This window comes from Melanerpes formicivorus, unplaced genomic scaffold (genome assembly GCF_026170545.1).
Source record: "Melanerpes formicivorus ecotype bairdi unplaced genomic scaffold, bMelFor1.0.p_v2 SCAF_189, whole genome shotgun sequence".
In the NCBI taxonomy this organism is placed as follows: Eukaryota; Metazoa; Chordata; class Aves; order Piciformes; family Picidae; genus Melanerpes; species Melanerpes formicivorus.
In genome coordinates this window covers 461,740-473,883 of record NW_027142541.1, presented here as the reverse complement: position 1 = coordinate 473,883, position 12,144 = coordinate 461,740, and positions in this window count along the sequence as shown.

Below are 12,144 nucleotides of genomic sequence, written 5' to 3'. Positions count from 1 at the left end.
TGCAGCCATGTACAAAATGTTCTTAATGTCTGGACCATCTCGGACTGGTCCCAGACCCATTGCTTGAATTACCTCTTGCTTTATCTGGTCATAGGCTGCTTGTTGTTCAGGTCCCCAGTGGAAATGGTTTCTCTTTCGAGTCACATCATACAGAGGTTTCACAATCTGACTGTATCCAGGAATATGCAGTCTCCAAAATCCCACTATCCCCAAGAAACGTAGGGTCTCTTGCTTGTTTGTGGGACTTGCCATGGTAGAGACTCTATTTACCACATCCACTGGAATGTGTCGACGTCCATCCTGCCACCGCACTCCCAGAAACTGAATCTCTGTGGTAGGTCCTTTCACCTTGTCTCGCTTGATGGCAAAACCTGCATTCAGAAGAATGTCAATGATTTTGTTACCTTTCTCGAAGACTTCCTCAGCAGTTTTCCCCCAGACGATGATATCATCAATGAACTGGATGTGTTCTGGAGCACCGCCTTTCTCCAGAGCATCGTGGATCACTGCATGACAGATGCTTGAGCTGTGGATCCAACCCATTGGCAGCCTGTTGAAAGTGTACTGGACTCCTCTCCAGGTGAAAGCAAACTGAGGCCTGCATTCCTCTGCTATGGGAATAGAGAAAAATGCATTAGCAATGTCTATGGTAGCATACCATTTGGCCTCTTTGGATTCCAGCTCATACTGTAGCTCCATCATGTCTGGTACTGCTGCACTCATAGGTGGTGTCACTTCATTTAGGGCTCGGTAGTCTACTGTCAGACGCCAGTCTCCATTCTGCTTCCGCACAGGCCACACTGGACTGTTGAAAGGTGAATGAGTTTTGCTGACGACTTTCTGACTTTCCAACTGACGAATCAGATTCTGAATGGGCAACAAAGAGTCACGGTTGGTTCTGTATTGTCTGTGATGCACAGTCTGAGAAGCAACCGGCAATTTAATGTCTCGTATCTTATGTTGTCCCACAACTGCAGATTCATCAGAAAGTTCAGGTCTGGCAGATAGCTTCAATTTTTGTCCATCAATTTCTATTGAAGCTACTCCAAAAGCCCATTTGTAGCCTCTAGGGTCTTTGAAACGCCCTTCTCTCAGAAAATCAATTCCCAAAATACAAGGTGCATCAGGTCCGGTCACAACTGTATGCTTCCTCCATTGTTTACCAGTTAAACTTCTATTAACCTCTACCTTACTTAACTCTTGAGATCCACCAGTGACTCCCAGAATAGTTATAGACTCTGATCCCTGATAATTTGATGGTATTATGGTGCACTGAGCTCCTGTGTCAACCAAGGCCCTGTACTTCTGAAATTGTGAAGTGCCAGGCCACTGGATGTACACATCCCAATAGATTCTATTATCTCTGTTATCCCTCTCCTCCCCCTGGCGGGAGGCAGGGCACCCCTAGTTATGGGGAACATGTGCACATGTGCATTGCACATATTGTGCAGGGTTATAACTTTGCATGTTATAACTGGAGCCACTGTTGGAGCCATAAGAGTCATTCTGGGGAACTGTGGAAGTAACAGCTACCCTTCTGGTATTGCTACCTCGGGTTCTGCCACTTTGCAATTCCCTCAGTCTCCTGAAAAGATTAGAAGTTGGTTGGCCATCCCAGCGGTTCATGTCCTCATCAAACTGATCACGCAGAGTTATCCAAATAGTTCTACGTGATTGCCTTGGTGGCAACTGGAGGAAGAATTGAAATTATCCCTTTGTGCCAATTGGTATATGGAATCTTTCAGATCCTTCATGCAATTCTCAATCTTTCCAGACAGAGTTTCAATGGCTGAAACCAAAGAACCACGTGTCATGCTATCCTCCAATTGTCTCATTTGATCACTGAATTGGCCAACCGTAGGAGAAGCTCCACCATAACTTCTTGACACAATTCTGCTTGCCAGAATGTTTGCATAATTAGAAGGAGCAAGCTTGATGATCTTTTTAGCAAGACCAATACCCACAGGAACGTCATCAGGATTCAGAGTTTCATGTTCACCATAGAGTAGCTCTCTAACAGCAAATTCTCTCAAGTGCTTAATTCCCTCATCTATGGTAGTCCAGGGTTTAGGATTCCATGGAAGATCATCTCGGGAAGGGTATCTCAGGGCAACCGCTATTAAAAGGCTTATCCACAGATTAACCTTACCGAGAGCTTCGCCTAGATGTCTATCTATTCCATTGTCCCTTGAGAGAGTTCCTAACTGAGCTGCTGACTTGTCTCCAACCGTTAGAGCTGAAGCACCTGTATCATAACACCTACTAAGCCAAGCTAGAACTGGCTCCTTATCTGCCCTGGTGAAATCTTTACGGACATCACGCAATTCCTCCCGTGGCGACGAACAGTCCGTAATATCATCTTCATCTTCATCTCCCTGAATTCTTTGCCCATAAAATCCTGCTGTCATTCTCCTAAGGATCTCTTTAAGCTGAGAACCACCTTTGCCAGCTGCTTTCCTAGCTTCATCTCTATCCTGCTTTGATCTCACTAGGTTAGCTAGATCTTTAAAACAAACCTTCTCTTCCTCCTGAGCAGGATCTTTTAGAGTAGAGGGCCCCTCACCAGGATCAGTCTCCAACTCCTCTTCTTCTCCATCTTTGCCCTTTCCAGCTCTAGTCTTTAAAGGAGCCACCTTAACTGGAGCTGTGTTTGAATTTACAGCCACCTTAATGGAAGCTGACAAGTCCTGAGATAAATCAGCTGCTGGGGCAGTGACTTCCGGTCCCACTGAGGGAGTGGGTGGAAGTGACGTTGCTCCATTACTGGCCGACAGAGAAGAAGAAGAAGAAGGAGTAGGAGAAGGAGTAGGTGCCATGTTGATACCAGCCGATGCCCTTGGCTGCTTGCTAGAATCAGCAAAGTCATTTAGAGCTGCTTTACCAATTAACTTTTTAGCCTTCTTTTTGACTGACACGGGTTCTCCACAGTCCTCGTCACTAGATGACTCTGGGACTGATCGAGAGCCACGGCGTTTTCTTTTTGATCTAGTTTTAATAACAAAACAAGCTCTGGACACCTTTTTCTCTCGCCGTAAAGAGAACAGTAAATATGCAATTACCATCACTAACAACAGATTTATACACATCAAATAAATCACCTTTGGATCCCAGGCATCACCTAAAGTTACTGTCTCCTCAGGTGGAATCTTAAAACCCTTTATCTCAATTGGGAGAGTGGTGGAGGTAACATTCCTGTATCTCACTGGCCATAATAAATTAATACATTTTCCATACCATGATTTAACTCTATACATAACCCACATATAAATTGTCCGCACCAAATATTTACCCAGGTAATCCAGAATCAAACCCAAACAATATCTGTAAATCAGAGCCCCAAAAATTGAAAAGAATAATCGCTCCACAAACCACAATACCTTCATGTTTGCTAATTCAGCTAGAAAACACTAAATCAATCAAATAATAAATTAAACTAGTTATCTGCCGCACGTTGGGTCCGCCAATAAAAAAAAATGTCGTGGGATGGAAGGGGTAAGGCCAAGAAGCCTTCTCCCTTCCCCCTTGTAAAGTAAAAGGGAAAAAAAAATTGAAGGGAAAAGAAAAAAAAACTCGCAAGCTGAATTAGCAAAGCAGTGGAGCTATATTTACAAAGCAATGTAGAGAATGCAGGGGATTATTTACAAATTTACAATATCTACAATATATACAAAGATATACAACAGAGTAACACAGAAATGAGAGTAACCCCTCTCGGCAGAGAGGGGTCCCCCACCTCCGCTCTCCCCTCTCTCCCCCCCTTTCCCCAGAATGGGATAGAAAGAGAAAGGAAAGAGAGGGAAAAAAAAGTTAAAAGCAGTTTGTGTTAATTGGAAAGGAGTTAATATACAGGCCTGGTATCTTATCGGCCTCAAGGCCGAAGCCTTGGCAGAAAGCCCAGGACAGAAAGCTGTTGCCTGAAGAAGAGGCGGAAGCAAGACTGACTGAGAAGTGCTGGAAATGTCCACTTCACTCCCACTTCAGAAGGTGCTTCCTCCCACTCGTCCAATGAAATTAGTTTAGACTATTCCTTCCGTTTACCAACTTCCGTCCACCATGTTCCCTTTCTTAAGGGGGCAACGTCAACCGGCCACACTTAAAATACTTCTTATGAGTGGCATTAAAAGGTAACTATACCACATAGTGATTTATTTTTATGATTTTTGCCTCCTCCCATACTCTCTCACTGATTTTTATACTCCATAGCATCCCCACTCTAGGATTTCTGGCAAAAAAAGATATTAGATCAGCTGCTGTGTTGATTTAGAGTTCTCTCATCAAGTAATCTTTACTTAGAGACATTCTGACAGTAGATAAGGATTACAAAACCTAAGTTTTTCTCATGAAAGAATTTATATCTATATTACTGAATATGTCAAATTTTGGAATCACAATCAGCCACTGACAGAACAAACACATATAATAGCAGATGTAAAAGTTAAACTGGGCCAATTTAAAAGAGAATAAACAGCAGGTATTTTACTTTTAAAAATTTGTTTACTTCCACAGCAGTAGGAGGGAAACAACATATCTCTTACTTTTAAGATATTATTTTCTAGTAGTAAGACTTTAAGGATCACATTAGAAATCCTATTTAATAGTGTATGTATTTTCCAGAACATGTGCATTGTCTATAACAATATATGCTAAATGTTGTTTTGGTTTTTTTTTTCCTTCTCAGTACATCAGATCTAGTATCTAATAATAAAGTCCATAAAAACCACAAGTTGAAAGAGTTCTTTCCTAAACAACGGTCATCATAATATATGACAAGGGATTTTTTAGCAAATTTTGAAGTGTATCATTGGGAATTAAGAAATTATGTAATTTTATTGTTATAGGAGTTTTCCCAAATAGATGATATACATGACTCTAATACAGCCTTTGTGAATTAAAGAAATCCTATTATTTTCATTCTTATGACATATATGTAGCTGATTCACAACAAAACATGAATGTTTCTTCTTATTTGATGAAAATGCTTGCGGGGAAAATTCATCTTCGGAAGTATAATCTCATGCACACATCCCCAAAGTTATATGGGTCCGAAAGTAAAGGTAAGAATTGAACACAGATTGCAGTAAAAGGTTTTACCTATTAAACTGCTTTGTCTGTGTACACACAGTGTGCCATCACACAGGTGAAATGTATTAATTTGCCAAACCATAAGCCAAAAGATTGTAAGGTTAATTACTTAGGCAATCATAAAGAAAAAAATAGAATTAAGATGAGTCTTAATTTTCATAAACTATGTATAGTTGTGGTGGTTTGAGCCTTAACTGGGATTTAAGAGCTCAGATGGGGGGGGCATAAAGGAAAGAAAGTCATAGTTTCTACGGCTGAGATTAGGGCTTTCTGATTTACCCTGTCCTCATATTCTAACTAATGTGTGTGCATGTTTTTGAGGGGCACCCTGGGTGAGTTTCTTTACGAAGGACCGTCTCACAGGCACCTTATCTGGGTCCGAAGGGAGCAGGCCATCTCCATAAATTATTTCCAGCACAGCCATCTGTCTAAGATACCAAATGCCCTGTTCCACAGTTGTCTATCTAATCAGGGCCGAGGGCAGGTCATCTTTGGAGCAGTACTGGCTCTTTATGGCATTGAGGATCTGGGCCCAGAGAGTGTGTGTTCCACTGAGTTTGGCTAACTCTTTGTCCAGACCAGCATTATAAGTCGGGGAGTCTAAAAACTTTGCCTCCATCTTATCCAGGTCCACTCTGTCCACCCCCTCATCCCAGCATCTCAGGGCCCAGCTTAGTATTGTCTCACCCTCTTTCCATGCGTAATTGAGATGAGTTTGCCTCTTCCTCATCTACCACTCGGTTCTGTGAGATGCCAGGCCCTGCTAATGTGCCTTCCTCACCATCAGTATTTGGAGATGATTTTTGCCTCCTTTTCCTGTGTGTGGTGACAGGTGCTAGAGAAACTGCATGGGCAGGAGCATCAGGGCTTAAGTGTGGAACTGCTGGTGGTGGGGCAAACCCTTGTGCCTGGGGCTCAGGCTGAGATCCTGCGGCCCTTTTCACTGGGCAGCACGCACTACAGTCTGACCTTTCCCTGTTTGTATTTACAGTGTTTGCAGTACTCACAGCAGACAATTCCCTGGTCATTAGAGCTTGCAAAAGACTGCCTTGTCCTTCTGCAAAGAGTTCTTAATGGGTTAGCGCTACACCCACCCATCATGGTCACAGCAAATGCCGCTATAAGGATTATATTTAAGCATATAGAGCATATTGTAATGTAAGGCAAGTTTCCATCAAAGACATTTTTATCTGTACTGTTAGTTTCATAGCTTGCCTCAGGAAAATTTTCGATGTTATTCAAAGAATTCAAGAGGTATATGCCCAACTGCATTAGTAAAGTTTTTATCCAGTTGAGCATTAACCACACCGCATGGTAAGTGATTAATTTGTAGATATGGGTCCAAAAGATCCAACCAAACACCCATCCAAAAGCTTGGAACATCAGATTCTTCAAAATTAACATCTCTACTTCCAATCCTTTTCTTTCAAGCAAAGTATTACTTTCCAAATAGAATATTAATTTCCAAGCCCCACGTTGGAGTGCCAAAAAAAAAAAAAAATAGTGTGGTGGTTTGAGCCTTAATTGGGATTTAACAGATCAGATGGGGGACAAGACTGAGAATCTTTCCCCTGATCTCCCCCCTCCTCTCTCCCAATCAAGAGAAAAAAAGGGAAGGGGAAAGAGGGGGGAGAGATAAGGGAAGAAAAAAGAAAAGAAAGAAAGGGGGATAAGGAAAAAAGGAGGATGTAAATCTATGAGGAAATAATTTGGAGTCAGTTTGGAAGTAGAGAGGTAAAATTTTCTTTAAACCATATATATATATATAAAACAGTAAGAGGGAGGGTTGACATGGGTAAGGAACAAGGATGGATAGGGAGAATATACAAAACCAAGAGTCCTTTGAAGATGCAGCAGGGAGAAAAAAGACCAGGCCCAACCACATGGCAGAGAACCAGGAAGCCAGCAGTGACTCTCTTAGTCCTTAGACTTCCTTATTCTGATTATTAATCAATTGAGCTTGTCCCACGTTGGGTGCCAATAATGTTGTGGATTGGATTTGCACCCCAACAAGTCAGAAATTTACCTCTGGAGTAAATTTACCACACTAACTCAGAATTTTGGAACAAAATGAAATTACATTTACAAAATTGGACTAAATATGGAATTATAAAAAGCAGCCAACATATACAAGGTATATTTACATATATTCACAGTTCAACAACATCAGAGATACCCCCCTGTACAACAGCTCATCCCTCTCCCTGTCCTGGTCAGCCCAGAGAGTTACATTATCAGCCAGCCTGCTGTCTCTCTCTCTCCCTCTCCCCTGTACCTTACACAGTCAATACAGGAGATCGGCCAAGCACATGCAAGGTCAAATCTATGACAAAAATAAAATAAAATTCAGGCATAGCCTTAAACTGTAACACTGTGGGACCCTCAACACAAAAGACACATGGACCAACTGGTACAGGTCCAGAGGAGTGCCACAGAAATCATCAGAGGGCTGGAACAACCTGATCTAGTTGGAGGGGTCTGGTTTGGGTTGGACAAGGTAACCTTTGAGGGTCACTTCCAGCCCAATGCAATCTGTGGATTCAATTCATTGCAATTCTTTCTATGAAGTTTTGCTAGAAAGAAGATTTACATACACACACACACAAACATATATATATAACACATTGATGCTTTGGTATAGAATTGATTCTTCGGGATTTTTAAAACTCCATTTCCAAACACCAGTTAATGAGTGAGTACAAGGTTTATTAGGTATAATTGCTTTGATCTTTTAGCTATAGTCTTTTGTAAATGATAGCTCACAAAGGAAAGCTAGAGAGCATTCATATTGAAAACCTACAGAGAAATATTAGGGAATATATTTTATTTTTTTATTTCAGGAGACATACCATACAACTTTATGTTAGGACAAAAACCCCATCCCTGTGTCCTGATTGCTCTAGTGCAAAATGAAAGACAAAGTCGTAAACCTCTAAGTATATCACTTTAGATGAAACTAGATTTGTTTGCCTATTTCTGTGGATTTTATCACATTCTAAAGGGACAGTGGAAAGCATTGTATTCCTGTTAAGTACTGTGAGATGTAGATAATAAACAAGAATGTAAAAACTAAAAGTCCTCAATTCATAATACAACAAAGACCACTGAAGAGTGATTTTTGAGAACTGATCCAGCAACTATATCAAGAAAATCCATCTTCATTTTCCGTTAATTACCTTGAAATTTTATGCAATATAATTGTCAAAACCAAACAAACAAAACACAAACAAACAAAAAACCCCACACCACCCAAAAACAAAACAAACAAACAAACAAAACCCCAACACCCCAAACCCTTCTGGGAAGCAAGGCATTTTTAGTTTGGTCATTTGCTATGAAATATTAATACATATGCAAAACATTAATTGGCATTTATATGCTTTTAGAAGTTTTGACAAGAGCTTCTTGTTCATCAAAGCAAAATGGTGATGATTGCAGTTCAAAGATTTTACTCATCAAAAACTCAGTCAGTAAGAACTGTAGGTTATGGGAAACAACCTAAGAAATTCATGGTTTCAATGTCTCAATGAAATTTGGATGACATTTACCCCATTAGTATGTAAATGCTTCAAATACTCTTCACAGATTTGTGATGATGAGATTTATCTTCTGGGCAGTTTCTCAAGGCATTCTTCACTCATTTGTCCTCACTACTGGTATTGCAATTTCTTCATGACTAAGGCTATGCAAAACCACTGCTTTCTATTAATTTAAGATGTGCAACTGTTTGGTTTTTTTTTTTTCCCCTTGTATTGTTTTCTTATGGAGATTAGAGAGAAGGCTGGAGGAAAAGGAAAGACAGAAGGTGCTCATCGAGAAATAAGCAATTGTGAAGCCACAAACTAAGCAATTTTCTGTCATCCTTATATATGTTAATTATTACTTTATTAATTTCAAATTCATTGACTATAAGCATGGAATGTACGGATACTTGTCATGACTATAAACAGCAAAAGGTGTTATTGAAGAGGTTTTAAAAAAGATCAACCATAAGCTTATATTCTGACATCTATTATTTATTATAACATTTATTTCATAACTAAAAACTGAGAAGATTTTAATACTTGCTATTAATACAATTTACTGTCATAATTTTATATAATAAAGCATTAAAATACTTCATATCCAGAACTAGTGTATATACTTTGAACTCCAAGTTTATATTCCGTAACTTATGACTCAAACAGGTTCAAGGTTCAAAGTCTTGGAGGTATGCGCTGTAAACAAGTTTGCAGATGACACCAAGCTGAGTAGTCCTGTTGATATGCCAGAGGGATGGGATGTCATCCAGAGGGACTGGGACAATCTAGAGAGGTGAGCACAGTGAACCTCACACCCTGGGCTGCATCAAAATAAGCATTGCCAGCATGTCAAGAGAGGTGATTCCACTCTGCTCTGGTATGACCTCAAGTACTGCAATCAGCTCTGGAGCCCTCAGTAGAGGGAGGAAATGTACCTGATGGAGAGGATCAAGAGGAGAACCACAAAAAATATATGGGTTTATAACACCTAGGCTGCATGACAGGCTGATAGAGCTGGGTTTGTTCAGCCTGGAGAAGAGAAGGCTGTCGGGAGACCTAATAATGACCTTCTAGTACCTAAAGGGAGCCTACAAGAAGGATGGAGAGAAACTGTTTACAAAGGACTATAGTGCTAGGATGAGGGGCAACAGTTTTAAATTAATGAGTAGATTTAGGTAGGATGTTAGAAACAAGTTCTTTACCATGAGGGTAGCAGAACACTGGAACAGGTTACCCAGGGAGGTAATTGAGGCCCTCTCCCTGGAGATATACAACATCAGGCTTGACAGTGCTCTGGGAAACCTGATCTAATTGAGGATATCCACACTTGCTGCAGAGGGGCTTGGACTAGGTGACCTTCCAACCCAAACTGTCATAGGCTTCTATGATTTTATGATTCTATGTCTGATTCTTTTACTTAGCCCTTTAAGAACTGAATTATTCAAAATGTGCATGTTAGAGTACTTGATTACTCTTACAGCAGTTTTCATTTACACTTTTTATGTTTAATTTGCCTCAGGAATAACTTTAGAGGTCTTGATTTGCTTTCTTATCTCAAGCAATTTCTCTAATACTTGTTTTTTATTTTCTGTTCTCTTTGGTAGTTTTGAATGAGCAAACCTTAGGGGACCAGCCGCTGCTCTCCCTTTTGGGCTGTGGGAATCGCCAACGCTGCAGAAGTTTGCTGCGAGGAAGGAGCAGCTGTCCTTTCACGTGGTCAGACTCGTGATCCCAGAGGCGGGAGCAGCTGAATTTAAAAGGGTTTGCAGGGGCTCGTGGGGATCAAAATTCCCAGGAAATAATTTTGAGTATGTTATTGTCTTTTCTATCTTTTATTCAGGTGCAGCAATTCCTATTAAATAAAAATGCACCGCCTTTCTTCCCTGTCTCCACTGTTAGGCTAATCTCAGTTGGCCAGATTTGAGATTGCCCTTCCCCCTTCTCCTCCTGGCATTAGGCCTAGCCAGGCCCAAGAGGCCTCGACCTAACTCCCCCTCCATTACCAGATAGGGAGCATCTCCCATGGTAGTGGTGAGGGAAGAAAGTGGAAGTGTGAGACCTTGCAAATGGATTTATAAGGAGCAGGGCATTATGGGAATGAAATACACAGCTTCCTGTGTCCACCCACTGGGCTGGATACCCGTGGCACCAAAGGTGTATCTTGTGTGGTAGCAGCAGAAGGCACCCACCCTAAACTACCACATGGTGACTCCACCATCTCCCTGGGCAGCCCATTCCAATGGCCAATCACTCTTTCTGTGAAGAACTTCTTCCTAACATTCAGCCTAAACTTTCCCTGGCGCAGCTTGAGACTGTGTCCTCTTGTTCTGGTGTTGGTTGCCTGGGAGAAGAGACCAACCCCCACCTGGCTATAATCTCCCTTCAGGTAGTTGTAGGAAGCAATAAGGTCTCCCTTGATCCGCCTCTTCTCCAGGCTAAGCAACTCCAGCTCCCTCAGCCTCTCCTCATAGGGCTTGTGCTCCAAATCCCTCACCAGCTTTGTTGCCCTTCTCTGGACACACTGCAGCAACTCAACATCCTTCCTAAACTGAGGGGCCCAGAACTGGACACAAGACTCAAGGTGTGGCTTAACCAGTGCTGAGTACAGGGGCACAATGACTTCCCTGCTCCTGCTGGCCACACTGTTCCTGATGCAGGCCAGGATGCCATTGGCCCTCTTGGCTGCCTGGGCACACTGCAGGCTCATGTTCAGCCTGCTATCGAGCAGCACCCCCAGGTCCCTCTCTGCCTGGCCGCTCTCCAGCCACTCTGACCCCAGCCTGTAGCACTGCATGGGGTTGTTGTGGCCAATGTGTAGAACCCGGCACTTGGATGTGTTAAATCTCATGCCATTGGACTCTGCCCTTCTGTCCAGCCTGTCAAGGCCTCTCTGCAGAGCTCTCCTACCCTCTAACAGATCAACACCTGCCCCCAGCTTCAGGTAGTTGTAGACAGCAATAAGGTGTCCCCTGAGTCTCCTCTTCTCCAGGCTAAGCAACTCCAGCTCCCTCAGCCTCTCCTCATAGAGCTTGTGCTCCAAATCCCTAACCAGCTTTGTTGCCCTTAGGAACATTAAACTACGGCAATAGCTTCCAGGATGGCATTACAAAGAGTGGAGGTTGTGAAAAGAAAACTTGGGAATACGCTTATGGTTTTCTCAGCAATGTAGAAACAGGAAGTGCTCCTTTAGCATTTTTTAAAGTTTTTCTGCATTCAATTCTTATCCTTAAACACAATAATAAGCAGGGTAGCCAATCCTCTGTCATATACTAGAGCACAAAAAATGAGGAACAGTATGAACGTGATTGCACAGCTAGCAGGAGTAAAGAAAGTAATGAGATAAAGTTTGTAGATGTTTGCAATATGTCTAATGGTAATGGGAGACTGTGTGACATGTAGAATGAAATCTAGCTAACAGAAACAATGCTAAATAAACAGGAATAGTTGATGACACAAAGTCCATCACTAGGGAATGGCTAGGTCAAGCGGCATGGCATGTGCAAGTGGCTACTGGGACATGGTATGCCTTACGTGAGCTACT